We start from the raw sequence: 14,650 nt of genomic DNA on the forward strand, positions 1-14,650 counted from the left end.
CCACTTGGATCGGACTCACCCATGGACTGTCGGAAATGGAATATATAATTCCCGCATCTAAGAGCTTGACGACTTCCTTCTTGACTACTTCTTGCATATTCGGGTTCAGTCTTCTTTGGTGTTGTTCAACCGGCTTTGCTCCTTCTTCCAGGTTGATCTTGTGGGAGGAATAGGATGGACTTATTCCCTTGATGTCGGTGATGCTCCATGCTATGGCCCGTTTCCGCCTCTTTAATACTTGCACGAGTTCTTCTTTTTCAGAATTGGTCAGGTTAGAGGCTATAATTACTGGCTTTTGGGTGCCTTCTTCGAGAAAAGCATACTCCAAATGATCTGGTAAGGTTTTCAGTTCCGATTTTTGGCTCTGGCTGTTGGACTCACCGAGTGCAGGTAGGGCACTCGGCGAGTTTGTGGCTGCATTCACGAATTCTGACTTTTCTTCAGATATACTCGGCGAGTAGATCAGCCCTAATCGGCGAGTAGGGCTGTCAGATTGCTTCATTAGTTCTTCATACTCCGCTTCTTCCAACAGTCTTTCAATTTCTAATAGATCTTTTTCTGGATCAAATGCTTCATCTAAAGCTGTAAACTTGTTGGAATCTTCAGGTATGTCTTCCTCCAATAGTTCATCAAGCATGTCGATTGAGAATGTCGTGTCGTCACTGCTCCTAGAATACTTCATAGCTTGGTCCACCCCGAATGTTACTGAATCGTCCCCGACCCGCAAGGTGAGCTTTGAGTCTCTCATGTCTACTATAGCACTTGCCGTGTTGAGGAAAGGTCTTCCAAGGATAATTGGCACTTGTGGATCCGCCTCCATGTCTAGAATAATAAAATCAGCGGGAAAGACGAATTTGTCCACCTTGACTAGTATGTCTTCACATATGCCTTTTGGGAAGGTGACTGTTTTGTTGGCCAAGTGTATTGCCATGCGAATTGGCCTTGGTTCCGGGAGATCCAGCTTCTTAAAGAATGAATATGGCATTAGATTCACACTTGCTCCCGAATCGGCTAAGGCATGAATGATGGTCAAGTTGCCAAATTGGCAAGGTAAGGTCAAGCTCCCCGGGTCACCTTTCTTCTTTGGTAGCTTATTTAGCATAGCAGCTGAGCAGTTTTCATTGAGTACTACCTTCTTCACTTCTTCCATCTTCTTTCTATTGGTGAGAAGTTCCTTGAGGAATTTTGCATACTTGGGCATTTGCATGACGGCTTCAATGAAGGGTATATTGATTTGAAGAGTCTTGATGTGATCTAGAAACTTCTGATACTCTTCTTCCTGCTTCTCCTTCTTAGCTCGGGTTGGGTATGGCATGGGAGGCTGGTAAAGTTTTTCAGGAATCTGTGCAGTGGGATTTTGTGATGTACTCGCCGAGTCCATACGTGGTACTCGGCGAGTAGGACTGTCAGAGTGTGTTTCTTGGTTTTCTGCTTGCTTTTCTGCCTCCTCCTTCTGTGATTTCTTGGATGGCTCAGTCTGAATAGGTGTCAGGGGGTGATTATCTTCCCACTTCTTGTTGTGACAATGTTTATTTGCGCGCCTCGTGGGTTATTTTCAGTTTTGCTAGGAAGTTCTCCCGGTGACCTTTGGTTGATTTGTTGAGCAAGTTGCCCAAGCTGTGTCTCTATATTGTGAAAAGATGCTTGCTGGTTCCTTAGCATGGTTCTTGTTTCTTGAATTGCAGCATCATGGTCACTATGTCTTTTTTCTGAAGCGGCTACAAATTTTGTGAGCATTTCTTCCAAGCTTGGCTTCCTTTCTTGCACCGATTCCTCCTTTTGGTAGAACCCTCTCCCTTTTTGCCTAAACCTTTCCTCCTTGGCTTTCTTGTACTCTTCATAAGGGAGCCAATCTTTCTTTTGTTTTCGCCAGTCTTCATCATATCGGTCTCGACTTGAGTAACACACTTGCGCCTTCTTGTTGCCATTTTCATCTAAATCACAATCTCTAGTGAGGTGAGGCCCATTGCAGTTTTCACAACCCACCCGAATAGCATGGATTGTTTGATCCATTTTATCCATCCTCCTATCCATGGTTTTTAGCATAGCCATGACCGCGGATAAGTCTTCAGTAGCTGCATAGGCAGCTCCCCTAGTGACATCATGCCTAGGGTTGTGGTATTCTCTAGAGTGTTTAGAGAATTCTTCAATCAATTCTTTGATCACCGGGGGTGGCTTCTTTGAGAGCGGGCCTTGCGAGTCTAGTAACTGCCTGGTTGTGACATTGACTCCATCATAGAAGATGGACACTTCTTGCTGGCTGTTAAGGTCATGGTGTGGGCAGTTTCTTAGTAAGCTCTTGTACCTTTCCCAAGCTTCATATAGAGACTCTCCAGCTTGTTGTTCAAAGTTAGCAATGGCCTTCTTCAACTTGGCTATCTTGGAAGGTGGGCAGAAGTGATCAATGAATTCATCTTTCATCTTGGTCCAAGTGGTGACTGATCCGGGGGGAAGTGACTTGAGCCAGTCTTTTGCAGCACCTTTGAATGTCACCGGAAGCATACGAAGTAGTTGAGTCTCGCGGGGCACATTTGGAACATTGAAGTAATCAGCTACATCATTGACTTCATCCAAATGTTTGTAGGCATCTTCATGGTCTTTTCCATAAAAGGGTATTTCCTTAAGTAAAGCTAGGATATGACCCTTTAGCTCGAAGGTAGCAGTTGCGGGAATTGCAGGTTGCACAAGTCCCGGGCCAGTGTCGTCTCGCATCCTCTTCTTCCATTCTCCCATGGGGATTTCATCAATGTTAGCCATTGTGACGGCTAACTCTTCCTCGGATTCGGTTTCGTGCTCGTATGTCAGGTCCTCTTCTTCTTCGGTCTCGTACTCAATATCTTCCTTAGCCGGTTCGTCGATTACTAAGGAAGCGCTGGATGCTCCTGATTTGCTGCTCTTCTTTTTCCCAAAAACAGTCTTCAAATTGGACAAGGGTGATTTCTTTGGTGTACTTGAACTATCCACGTCCTTTCCCTTGTTTCTTTTCAATGCGATTTCGGGATCTTCAAACGGGGGTACCAGTGGGGTGTTTGATCCTCTGGTCATGAAAGTCCTGAAATAAACAGAATAAAAGCGTAGAAAGAACAAAAAAAATGTACTAAAAACAATTAAAATTTACTGCTAAATAAACTGCTACTCGCCGAGTCGGTGCGATTGCACTCGGCGAGTATCAGTGATATTTTGAAAAAATTCTAAATTTAATACTAAATTAAAACAGATGCTAAAACCTAATTACTAATTACTAAATTACAATAAAAGAACTTTATGCAAGTAAACTCACACAAAGGATCGAAAAAAATTTAGGAATTAGATTAATTATTTAGAACCGTTCCCCGGCAACGACGCCAAAAACTTGATGTGTGTAAAATGCACTTGTTTTATCCCTACTTTTAATTAATAAATTTAACACACAAAGGCAGTGAACCTGTCTTTTAGTGGTATAGATTAGTAAGTAAGGTGTCGAACTCAGGGAACGGGAAATTAAACTAATAACTAATTTTAACTAAACAACTAATAAAAGTAAAAGGGGTTTTCTTCTAGTTTTGCAAGACTAGAAACTTAGGCACACTAAATTAACTAAATAACTAAAGCAACAACTATTCGCCAAGTTTGATAAAGATGTTTCTATTTAGGTTCAACCAATTCACTCCTATGGTTATTTGTATTTATGATAGATTAATTGCTATTGGTTACCAATTATAATGGTTAGGTTCATGTTCATTACTCCTAACCCTTAGACAATTAACTAATTTAAGCGGTGATCAAGTGTTTAAACTAATTAATTCCCTAGATTAATGGTTTGGATTAAATAAGATTTGTAATGGTCAATTAAGTTATTAATTCAATTAACCTCTTGTTTGATGGTTTCTCAAACAAGCTCACACATTAATCTTCCTATTGTCTTATTAATCTTAGTTTCATAATCATTACTTCTAAGCATATGGTTTAGTGTTCACATAGACATATGAGGTTAACAACTAAGAGATGTTCATGCAGCCTAATTGTCTTCCAATTAACAGAAAATAGTAGTGATTAATGCATAAGGTTCTTTAACAAACTTAATTTAATAAATCACCAATAAACAATCAAACAAAAACTAAATATTAAACCATAGGAGTTCCTTGGTATTCCCCAAACAGAAACAAAAACGAATTTAGTTCATAGTTGCAGTAGAAACAAACATAAAAACAAGGTTTTCTAGATCAAACATATTCAATTCTTAAATCTAAGTGGTAGGATTAACCTAATTGCTTGAATTCTTCAAAAGATTGAAGCTTAGGGTTCCTCAGCGTCCTTTAGGGCTCTTAATCGTAGCTTGACCTTCAAAAATCGCCAGGAATGTCTTCCCCTCGGATAAAGGTTCGATTTTTATAGATATCTCAAAACAGGGGGTACTCGGCGAGTATATATGTCCTACTCGCCGAGTAGGTGTATAGTTATCCGTCTTGGATCAGGGATCGTATCTATCTTCTGGAACATTCACGTGTACTCGCCGAGTAAAGCCGTCTACTCGCCGAGTAGATGGTCTTTTGTCTCTTATTTTCATTCTTTGATCTTCAGTTGCTTCTCCTTGCTTCCTTTTACTTCCAAGCATATCTTCTGGACTGAAAACAAAATTCAAAACATTTTAAGTACCTTTTGTCCACATTGTTCACATAATTAATTAAAAATGATAAAAAATATGTGCTAAATAATTAACTAATTATGCTCATATCAGTCGTCAATGAACATGATGACGAGCTTGTCTAAGAAGGGACGACACACCCGGTTCATCAGGTCCATGAATACAGCCGATGCATTGGTTAGACCGAAGGGCATCACTACGAACTCGTAGTGTCCATACCGAGTTCTGAAAGCTATTTTGGAAACATCACTCTCATGAACTCATAGATGATGGTACCCTGACCTAAGGTCTATCTTTTAGAAGTAGCTGGCTACCTGAAGTTGATCGAAGAGGTCATCGATTCGAGGAAGAGGATATCTGTTCTTGACGGTCAACTTGTTTAGCTCACGATAGTCGATGCACATTCGGAAGGATCCATATTTCTTCTTCACAAACAATACCGGAGCTCCCCAGGGTGAGGAACTTGGTCTGATGAACCCTTTGCTGAGTAGCTCGTTGAGTTGGCTGGATAACTCCTGCATTTCTGCTGGAGCTAAGCGATATAGAGTCTTGGCTACGGGGGTAGCTCCAGGGATTAGGTCGATGCGAAACTCAACTTGACGTTTAGGAGGAATTCTCGGGAGCTCTTCAGGAAAGACGTCAGGAAAGTTGCAGACTTCGGGGATGCTCTCGAGGTCTTATAACTTCCTGTTTCTTTTTGATGATATGGGCTAGGAATTCTTGGCACTCCTTCCGCAGAAGCTTTTGAGCTTTGATGCAAGAAATGATATGAAGATTGGAGCTAAGCTTATCGCCATAGATCACGAGAGTTTGACCAGAGGGGAGGTTGAGACGGATGGCTTTTTCGTAACAAAAGATATCAGCATGATTGGGACTCAACCAATCCATGCCAATGATAACATCAAATCTCTTTATGGAGACTGGCATAAGATTGATGGGAAAAGAATGGTCGTTCAGGGTAAGGGTACAACCTATGAATATATCGCTAGCGGTTTCTTTCTCACCGTTAGCCATCTCGACGGTAAATTTTTCGGTTAATGGTTGGGGATTATGTTTAAGAAGGCGTTTGAATGAATGGCTAACAAAACTATGTTTAGCACCAGAGTCGAAAAGGATACTAGCATAAGAGTTGTCGAGATGGAACGTACCCGAGACAACAATGGGGTCGGCGACAACCTCCTCTCGTCCCATAGCTAGGACTCTCCCCGTATTGTCGGTTGATGCTGCCATGGGGCAATTTCTCTTGAAATGCCCTACTTCACGATAACCGTAACAGGCCTGGCTGACACCTGCTCCGGAAGATTGATTGGTTGATTGGGCTAGTTTTCTGCAGTTTCGAGCAAGGTGGCCCTTCTTGCCACAACTGTTGTAGAGTCGTTCATGGCATGTCCCGGGAGTACGGTGATGGTAGCTACACTTGCTGCACTAAGGAAGAGTACCGACGTATCCACTGGAAGGAGTCTGAGCTGTGGATCCGACGGCAGAAATAGCAGCAGGGGCAGTAGCAGCATAGACTGCTACTGTTTGCTGTTTCTTAGAAGACCCTTGTGAACTTTGGGCCTTCTGTTTGTTCCAGAATTTCTTTTTACTTCCACCACTACTCTTAACCGGCTCAGGAGTGGTGGTCTCCTCATCAGGGTTTTCTCCTTGATCAATCAAGGTTTGCGCCAGACATTTAGCGTTGTCGAAAGTGTCTGGCTTTGCGGCCAACACATTCCCTTTTGTTGGCTGGGTCAGCCCCCAGATAAACCTTTCAATCTTTTTACTTTCCGGGGTAACCATTCCCAGACAGAACAGCACCAAGTCTTCGAATCTCGAGGTATAAGCGACAATGTCGGAACCCTTCATCTTTAGATTCCATAGTTCATGCTCCAATTTCTGCATCTCGCCCCGAGGGCAGTACTCAGCAAGTAGAAGATCCTTCATGGCCTCCCAACTCATAACAGTAGCTACATGTAGAGTTAAGGATTTCACTCGGCCGTTCCACCAAGTCAAGGATTTATCGGTGAAGGTACAGGCGGCGAACTTCACCTTATCAAATTCTGAACAGGAACAAATTTCAAAGATAGATTCGATTTTCTCGAACCATCGGGTAAGGGAAATGACACCTCCAGTGCAATTGAAGGATGTGGGTTTCGCGTTCATAAAGTCTTTAAAGGAACACTCCGTTCGGTGTCCCTGGCTACCTTCCTAGTTTTGGGGCTGCGGACCACTTCCTGAACCACCGGGGTTCATTTGCGACATGGCGGCTGCCACTGCGGCAGTAACAGCTGCCTGGAACATCACAGGATCAAATTGAGGAGGAGGTGGTGGCGGAGGGTTGTTGTTCTTTTATCTGGGTCTCTTTCTTGGAGGAATCTTGATCTATAAAGATCAGGAAAGAGAGGATGGTAAGTCCTCTGATTTGAATCAAGAGATATGACAAATATTGAATTCTATTAAGCGATAAAGCAGGAATGAGTTATCAAAGCATATAAACTACCGCTAAATGAATGATCGAGGAGCAACGCTTGAATAAAGATTTTCTATAACGAAAATGGCTCTAGAAATACTCCCATAGTATTTCATGATTCGCTGCGACGATGGCTCGTTGTTTTGGGTATTAGGTAAGTTTTAGGTATGCTAAACACTACAGTCACTCCCAAGCACATGTTGGCCATATCTCGAATGAATATAGTTGATCGGGCTATATTGACCCTAGACACGACTACATAACTGCCCAGGTTTAACCGCAGTATACAACACCCATTTAGTTATGTTTTGTTCTACTCATAGTTACGGATTTCGACGGTTAGGTATACTTGTATACTTTTTGAAAATACTTATATTTTAAAGTATACTTTTAGTTCAGATCACTTAGGCCCCTTAGTGTTTATAGTCTTATACCATGTAAGGTTTGGTATACTTAGTTCACTATAAACAAGGGCTCTGATACCAATCTGTCACACTCCGAAACCCAGGGCGGAAACGTTCCGGGGTGGAAGTGACTTCATGTTAAGTATCACAACCAATGTACGTAGTAAGCAAAGTAAACAACCATTACATTACATATTAGAATTTACATTTGTTTGAAAATAATGTGTTACAGGTGTTATACATATCTATATATGAACAAAAGTAAAGACGTGTCTTCTACGTACTCCGTCTTCGCCAAAAGGATCGCTGGGTACCTGTCTAATGCAGACCTGAGAATACAAGCAGTTTGAAAATCAGCATAAAGCTGGTGAGTTCATAAGTGTTTTGTTTTCTGAAAATGAACATGTTTCCTTTAGTTTTCTGAAAAATTTGTTATCCAAGAAAATCCCATATTTTCTTATAAAGACAGTTTAGTTAGAACATCTGAATTTCCATTCGGTACAACAGTCGATAGTTTCATACATAACACTATAGATTGAAAACCATGGGAATACCATCCCGTATCACAGTAGGTAGTTTTAATACAAAAAACTATAGATTAAAAACCATGGGAATACCATCCCGTATCACAGTAGCTATAAAATCTATAGATTGAAAACCATGGAAATACCATTCCGTAATAGATCAAAGATAGATATAAAATCCGTGAATAAACTATGTTTTAATACGTATTGTGATTCGTATAACCATGCTAATGTGACTCGGGACCTCCTTGACGTTCTTCAAGTGTCGGACGATATCCATAATTTGTCACCCCAGGCGTGCCCGCCTAACTGTAGCTAATAGTTAAGGTGCTGGATTGTCAGTCCCGAATAGATCTATTCACAAATTCCACACTCTCCCTCTAGGAGACTTTGGTTATACTTCCGGGAAGGATTTACTGATAACCTGAAGGGTTTAATGAAGACGAACCACACAAGCTAGTATGAAATTATTCACGGTATACTCGGTTGTTATCGAATATCATAATCGTTTCGAAACATAATAACGTATAAATAGTTGAACAGAAGAAATTATCTGGCATAATACTTTACAATAAACAAAGATAAACTGAATCAGACATAGTTTATCTATTGACATTTCATGAAATCCGAATTCATAAAACGAGAACTGAAGATCCCAAATTATTCCCATAATAATTTGATTAGTTTGATTGTTTCCTTTACTGAAAATGAAATCCATGTAGTTATAATCGATTAAAACATCCCTTATGCTCCGCAATATGCATAAGGGGTAAAGATGTCTAAAAGTTTGCCAGATATTTATAGAATTACAACAGTTTTTAAGTTTCGAAAACATTTATAATTTGCTTGTATTCCCCCCTAAAAACATTGAAAAACACTGAAAAAGGTGTAGGGGTATGAACTCACCAGTCGAGAAACGAGTCGATTTGGATGCTAAGTGTTAGTTCGGGGCTTGATAACGCCCGAGGTTCCTATGTAATATGGAATGATACACAAATGTATATAATTAAACTTTAATTCACTAATTAGATGTGATTATACACTCCAAGACGCGAAAACATTTCAAATCAAGTGTTTGGAGTGACTCGGGTGGCATTTATGGACGAATAGGGCTTAAGATAATGAGTTTGCTCTTCAAGAGTAAACTCCTTAGGGAGTTTTCGGCCCTAAGACCATGTCCACATGAGTTCACAGCCGTGAACTCATGGATGATGGGTGTTAGGTTGCTAAATGGCCTTATATCACTTGGGAAAATTTGCTAGGATCAAATCTAGGGCATAGAAATTGATTAAACCACCAAAGATACTACCAAATATAGTTTACGGCCGTGAACTAGGAGTTTACGGCCGTAAGCTCCTATATACTCTTTCCTTAAATGTTTTGGTGGCCCTAGATTAATCATATGTGATTCTAAGTCATTTTACAAGCCTTGGGATGGATTTAGGGCATCATTTGACTATGTTTTAGGAGTTTACGGCCCAGGAACCTATCCTTGGGGGGTTTACGGCCGTGAACTCCTAAGGGTGAGGTTTTTATCAAGTTTAAGGCCCCTAACTTGTTTGTGGTTGCTTCTTGACTTTATTCCAAGGCTTATGAGGTGTTTACGGGGCATCTTAACACCTTAAAATGAGTTTACTGCCCATGAATTGGTGTTTACGGTCCAAGCATGTTATTGGGCCGTAAAATCTCATTTACCCCCTAAATGATGAGTTCAAGGTGCTCCAAGTCCATTCCAATAAGTCCTTAGGTCGATTCCAAGCTCCAAAAGTGTTTTGAGAGGGTTTTTGGGCTCCAAAACCCATCTTATATGTGTTCACGGCCCATGAGTGTTCCAGGGCCGTAAACACATGTTTATGGTCCTAATTCATATTTTGAACATGGATTTGGAAGCTGAAAAGGTTATACTACGAGTTAGGATGGTTACCTTGATGATTTGGGGCTTGAATTCAATGACTTTGGACCAAGAATTGAGTTGTAGAGAGAGAGAGAGAGAGTAGTGAGAGAGGGTGCAAAAGCATCAAATGAAGTCAATTGAGCTTTATATATGGTTCAAGTTTGGGACACGGTGGAATTCTACCCGATATTGACGTTATACGATGCTTTTGGTCACACCCGATAAAGTTGTCGTAACCCGATATGGTCGAAACTAAAGTTTTTCTAATTGTTAATTTGCAATATTTTCTTGTGTTATTAACATGTTTGAACACCCATTAAGTCATAATAAACGACTCAAGATTAATGACTTAATTTAAAAAAAATGTAACGGAAACAATTCGAAAACGACGAATTTTATTGACGGTACGGGTTACAATGACGGAAAGAATTTCAGGTTGTCACATGTTCCCACCCAAAGGAATGGGAACCAAATCAACCGGATACCGCTCGTTGAATAACTGGAGAGTACAACCCCGATTAACCCTCATAACCCAAATCGTCTGTCACAACTGGAAAGTGTGTGTCATGTAATCTATACATTCAAGCTAATGTGAATCAAAAACTTCAATCAAATACATTATACAAGTACTACAAGTAGTCATCAAACAATTGGAAAACCCTAGAAGTTCTTGTTAAGTCTATTTTGGACTAGAACTTCCTTATTGGATCCAAATGGACCAATAAGCTTCCAATTGGACTATCATGGGCTTAGAACCCTAACTGGGCTCTAATTGGACCCACATCTATTTATTTCAATATTGTGAGCCATGTTGGACCTAGAATGAAATAAATTAATGACTATGAACCATAATTAACCTAATTTGACCCTAACAAGTCATAAAAATCAAATTTAAATTTATTTGGACCAAAAATCACTCAACTTAACCATGAAAATTGGGCTTAAGTATTTAAGGCCCAAACACCCTCATTTCCTCCATTATTCTCGGCCCAAAAGCTCAAGCCCAAGAAGAGGGTTGACCTTAGTGTGCCACCTCCTTATTGTCTTGTGGATCTCCATGCAAATCCATTCCATGTATCCATGCACATCACTTCATGTCTATATCTCCCTCTCTCTTCTTGAACTCGGCCGAGAGCAACACCACACACACACAAAACACTCACAAACTCTCTCTAAAATTCACTCAAGACTTCTTCCTCTTCTCCATCCAAAATCTCGAAAATTAGGATTCAAGGAAGTTCTTCCACAAAATCATCATCTAAGGTAAGGTTTTGCTTGGATCTATGACTTGTATTCCTTATTTATCAAAAATCTCTTCCTAATCCATGCAAAAATCATGATCTTGCACTCTAGAAACCCCATAAACTCGAAAATTTCATCAAGGAGTGCAAAGGCCAAAAATCACTTCATTTCTTCCAATCTTCCTTCAAAAACCGAATCAACACCCAAGGTGAGCTTCATACCCCCTATTTTCTGTTTTTATGAGTTTTTTTGGGGGGGGGGGGAATACAAGTGAAAGTGTAGATCTATATGTGTTTGTATGCCTTGTATGATTTCCATGCTTATATGTATGCATTTGTGTGTTATAATGTTGGATCTAGCCATAAAACCCCTCAAAACCGAGATATATCTTGTGTTAAATGATTTTAGCTTCAAATATATTTCTAAATACAAATTGTTTCAAGAAAAATGACTAAGTGGTTTAGTACCAATTTTCTTTGGGTTAAAAACACAAATTTTGGGCCTAAAAGGTGAAAAATACAAAATTAAGGGTCCAAATGGGCATATCACGAATTCTGATGGATGAAGTGTGCCAAAACAGTTTCCATAAAACAATTTCTGGAAATATACTCATTTAGGGGATTAAAAACATAAATTTCAAGCTTAATGGGCTAAAAATGACATTTTCGGCCCAATGAGGCCCATTATGCGAATTTTTCTGTTTTGGAGGGCCAAAACTGTGATTTTCTGTAAAACAGTGGACCATAAGTGATCCAAGTCCTTTTCAAAGGTTTAAAATGCTTTCTAAATTTAAAAAGGACCAAAGTTGCAAAAATTTTCCAATTTGGGCCAAAATTGTCAAAGTTGCGAAAAGAAGGGATTAAAACCGAGAAAACTGCATTTTCAGGGACTTAAACTGTTTTCTATGAAAAATATGCTGAAAAATATTAATTTCAATAATTTTTGGTGTTAAAATGTCAAGAAAATTAGTTTAAGGACCAAACCGGGAAGTATTTAATAAAAGGGTTGAAAATGTAAATTTTACAAACAATGAGGGGCTGAAAACAGAAATAATTCAAGGCTAATTCAATATATACAATTTGATCAAATAATGGCACCGCGACTATCGATGAAATACAATACATTACAATACCAAAAGTCGTTGTTAAACGAATTGGCTCGGTCTCGAGCCAATAGAAATCTACAACTACTAACACTACGGCACTACGATTCATACAAGTAACGTTTGGTAATACATATACATGCGAGTGTGCACAGACGTCTACGCACCATCTTTGGGCCCCACAAGTGTAAAATCTTGTTCGTTGAGCCTAGCTAGCCCAATGACCTGATCTTAAGGCCCGAAGACATTTTTTTACGGAGTGTTGGGTTTTACCGATCCGACACAACGTAAATGGACTTTCAATGGCTTGTATACTACTGGTCCCCAAGGGTCCTTTGGTATTGCTAGTAAAGTCTACATTTCATGCGAGGCGGGTCGGGGACCCCTCGTACATTTTTATCCCCAACCGGTTAATGGAGTCACCGGGGTCTTCGTGACCTCTTTCTCTTCGGATGTGGGACTACACCTACTCAGGGCGATTGGATAACGTGATTAGTACGGACGACGCCTTCGGGATCGTTAGTATAACTATAAACTGGGCGTTTGTGTAATGCGGGTTTGTAGTAAATAATCATGCTCGAGAACCTTCCAACGTCGCCTGGGACTGACACTATACGCTATGCAATGGTTTCAATGTAACTTCATGTAATTCAAGGAACTAGGAGAACATCGGGTTTTCCTAGGGTTTTCAATACATACAGAGTTGAAATGCATACGACTTCAATGAACATTTTTTTTACAAGTATAGAAACAAACAAGCATACCTATGGATCTTCACAAACGTTTTCCAAAGCTTTTCTTTTCAGAAAATATCGGATTTTCTGGTGGTTTTTCAAACAATACAAACATTGGATTTCAAACACTACTTATGAACTCACCAACATTTCATATGTTGACGTTTTTCAAAATACTTGTATTCTCAGGGAACCAGTGAACCAAAGGAAATCTTATTCAGTGACGGCTTGCAGTTTATTTTCGAACCGAACAATTTAATTTTTTGTTGGAATGTAATGTTTGACAATGTATGACATGTAAACGCTACTGGTTGTACTATATTAATGAATGGTGACGAATGTTGTTATGTTTCATATATCTTCAATGTTATGGTATTCAATTGAGTCACGACAGCCCCCGGACGTTTCCGCTGTCTGCTTCGGGGGTGTGACAGGTTGGTATCAGAGCTTTGTTTATAGTGAACTAGCATGTCGAGCCATACATTGATATGCAACTATAAACCAAAAAGAGGGACTAACATAACTCTGAACAAAACAAGTAAATAAAACACACTTGCTTGCATTAGGAATAAGGACCTAACGCTGAATCAAACACAATAATGCTGGTATCTCGGTTAATTCGGGACTGTTCTTAGTGATACCAAGGAGTGAATGTAGCCTGATCAACTACATTCTCTCCAAGGTAAAACTAACACACGTCTTGATGAGATCGGGATAGCCAGGGAACCTAAAACTATATCCTTTATCACCCAAAAAGAGAATGTTTGCTTAGTCTGTATAATAGTCATAGTACCCTAGGAATAATGTTAGCATATTCACGTACTCGCGCAGACAGCATGGCTGGTTTTCATCACCCTGGACACCCCTACTTCCCTAATCAGGGAAACAACGGGTGGCTAGAGGAGGAGGAGGAGCCTGAGGAGGAGCAGCAGGGTATCCAGTTTCATCAGGCCTTAGTAGCTCACGGGATGCTTGTGGATGAGCCAGGAGAGAATCCAGGTGAAGCACACGATGTCGGACCCGACGAATACGTAGACACTGACTACGAATTTGGAGAGCTCGACGATGACGACGAAGACGGCCAGGTCGGGGACCAGGACCCCGTCCCGCCATACGAGGACGAGGCACGACTAGATCACCCTGCTCCACCAGCGAACCCCCCAAGAGATAACCGTTCCCTCGAAGCTGAGATCGCCGCACTGCGACAACAGCTGTATGCTATGGAGGCTCGGGCAGTGCAAGCAGAGCATGAGAGGGATGAGGTTATAGGAGACATGGCAGAGATGGTGCAACTACTAGCACAACATTTCGGCATATGACCTCGACACCACCTCCTGACACAGCTCATCGCGGTTAGGGATAGACTCATCGTAGTAGATCATTAGGAACTATGTTATGTACTCCGGCTCTATGTTTAAGTGACTACACTACTCATGGAGCCGTTATGCTGTCGGATTAGTGTTACTTATGTATGCTCCTACGAGCAAATTTTCTTGTATTAAATGCGGATAATATTAAAGAACTTTTGCGTGTTTATCAGTTGTTATGTGTTGAGACGTTATGATTGTATGCTCGATGGTAGTAATGTTTAGGTTCGTATCATACACCTAGTTAGTAGGGTCGGAACCTCACAGAAACCACGTACACTCAACATCTTTCCGTTTCATGACAGAA

At 40.5% G+C, this 14,650-nt stretch overlaps 1 non-coding gene across 1 annotated transcript; it reads left to right on the forward strand.

The window, feature by feature from the left end:
- Positions 1–2,266: 2,266 nt before the first annotated feature.
- On the forward strand, positions 2,267–2,373 carry LOC145077515 (small nucleolar RNA R71). Its single transcript, XR_013693258.1, has one exon. It is a non-coding gene; the product is annotated as a small nucleolar RNA R71 (small nucleolar RNA).
- Positions 2,374–14,650: the final 12,277 nt, after the last annotated feature.

Source organism: Lactuca serriola, chromosome 9, assembly GCF_051521515.1.
Source record: "Lactuca serriola cultivar US96UC23 chromosome 9, Lser_US96UC23_V15, whole genome shotgun sequence".
In the NCBI taxonomy this organism is placed as follows: Eukaryota; Viridiplantae; Streptophyta; class Magnoliopsida; order Asterales; family Asteraceae; genus Lactuca; species Lactuca serriola.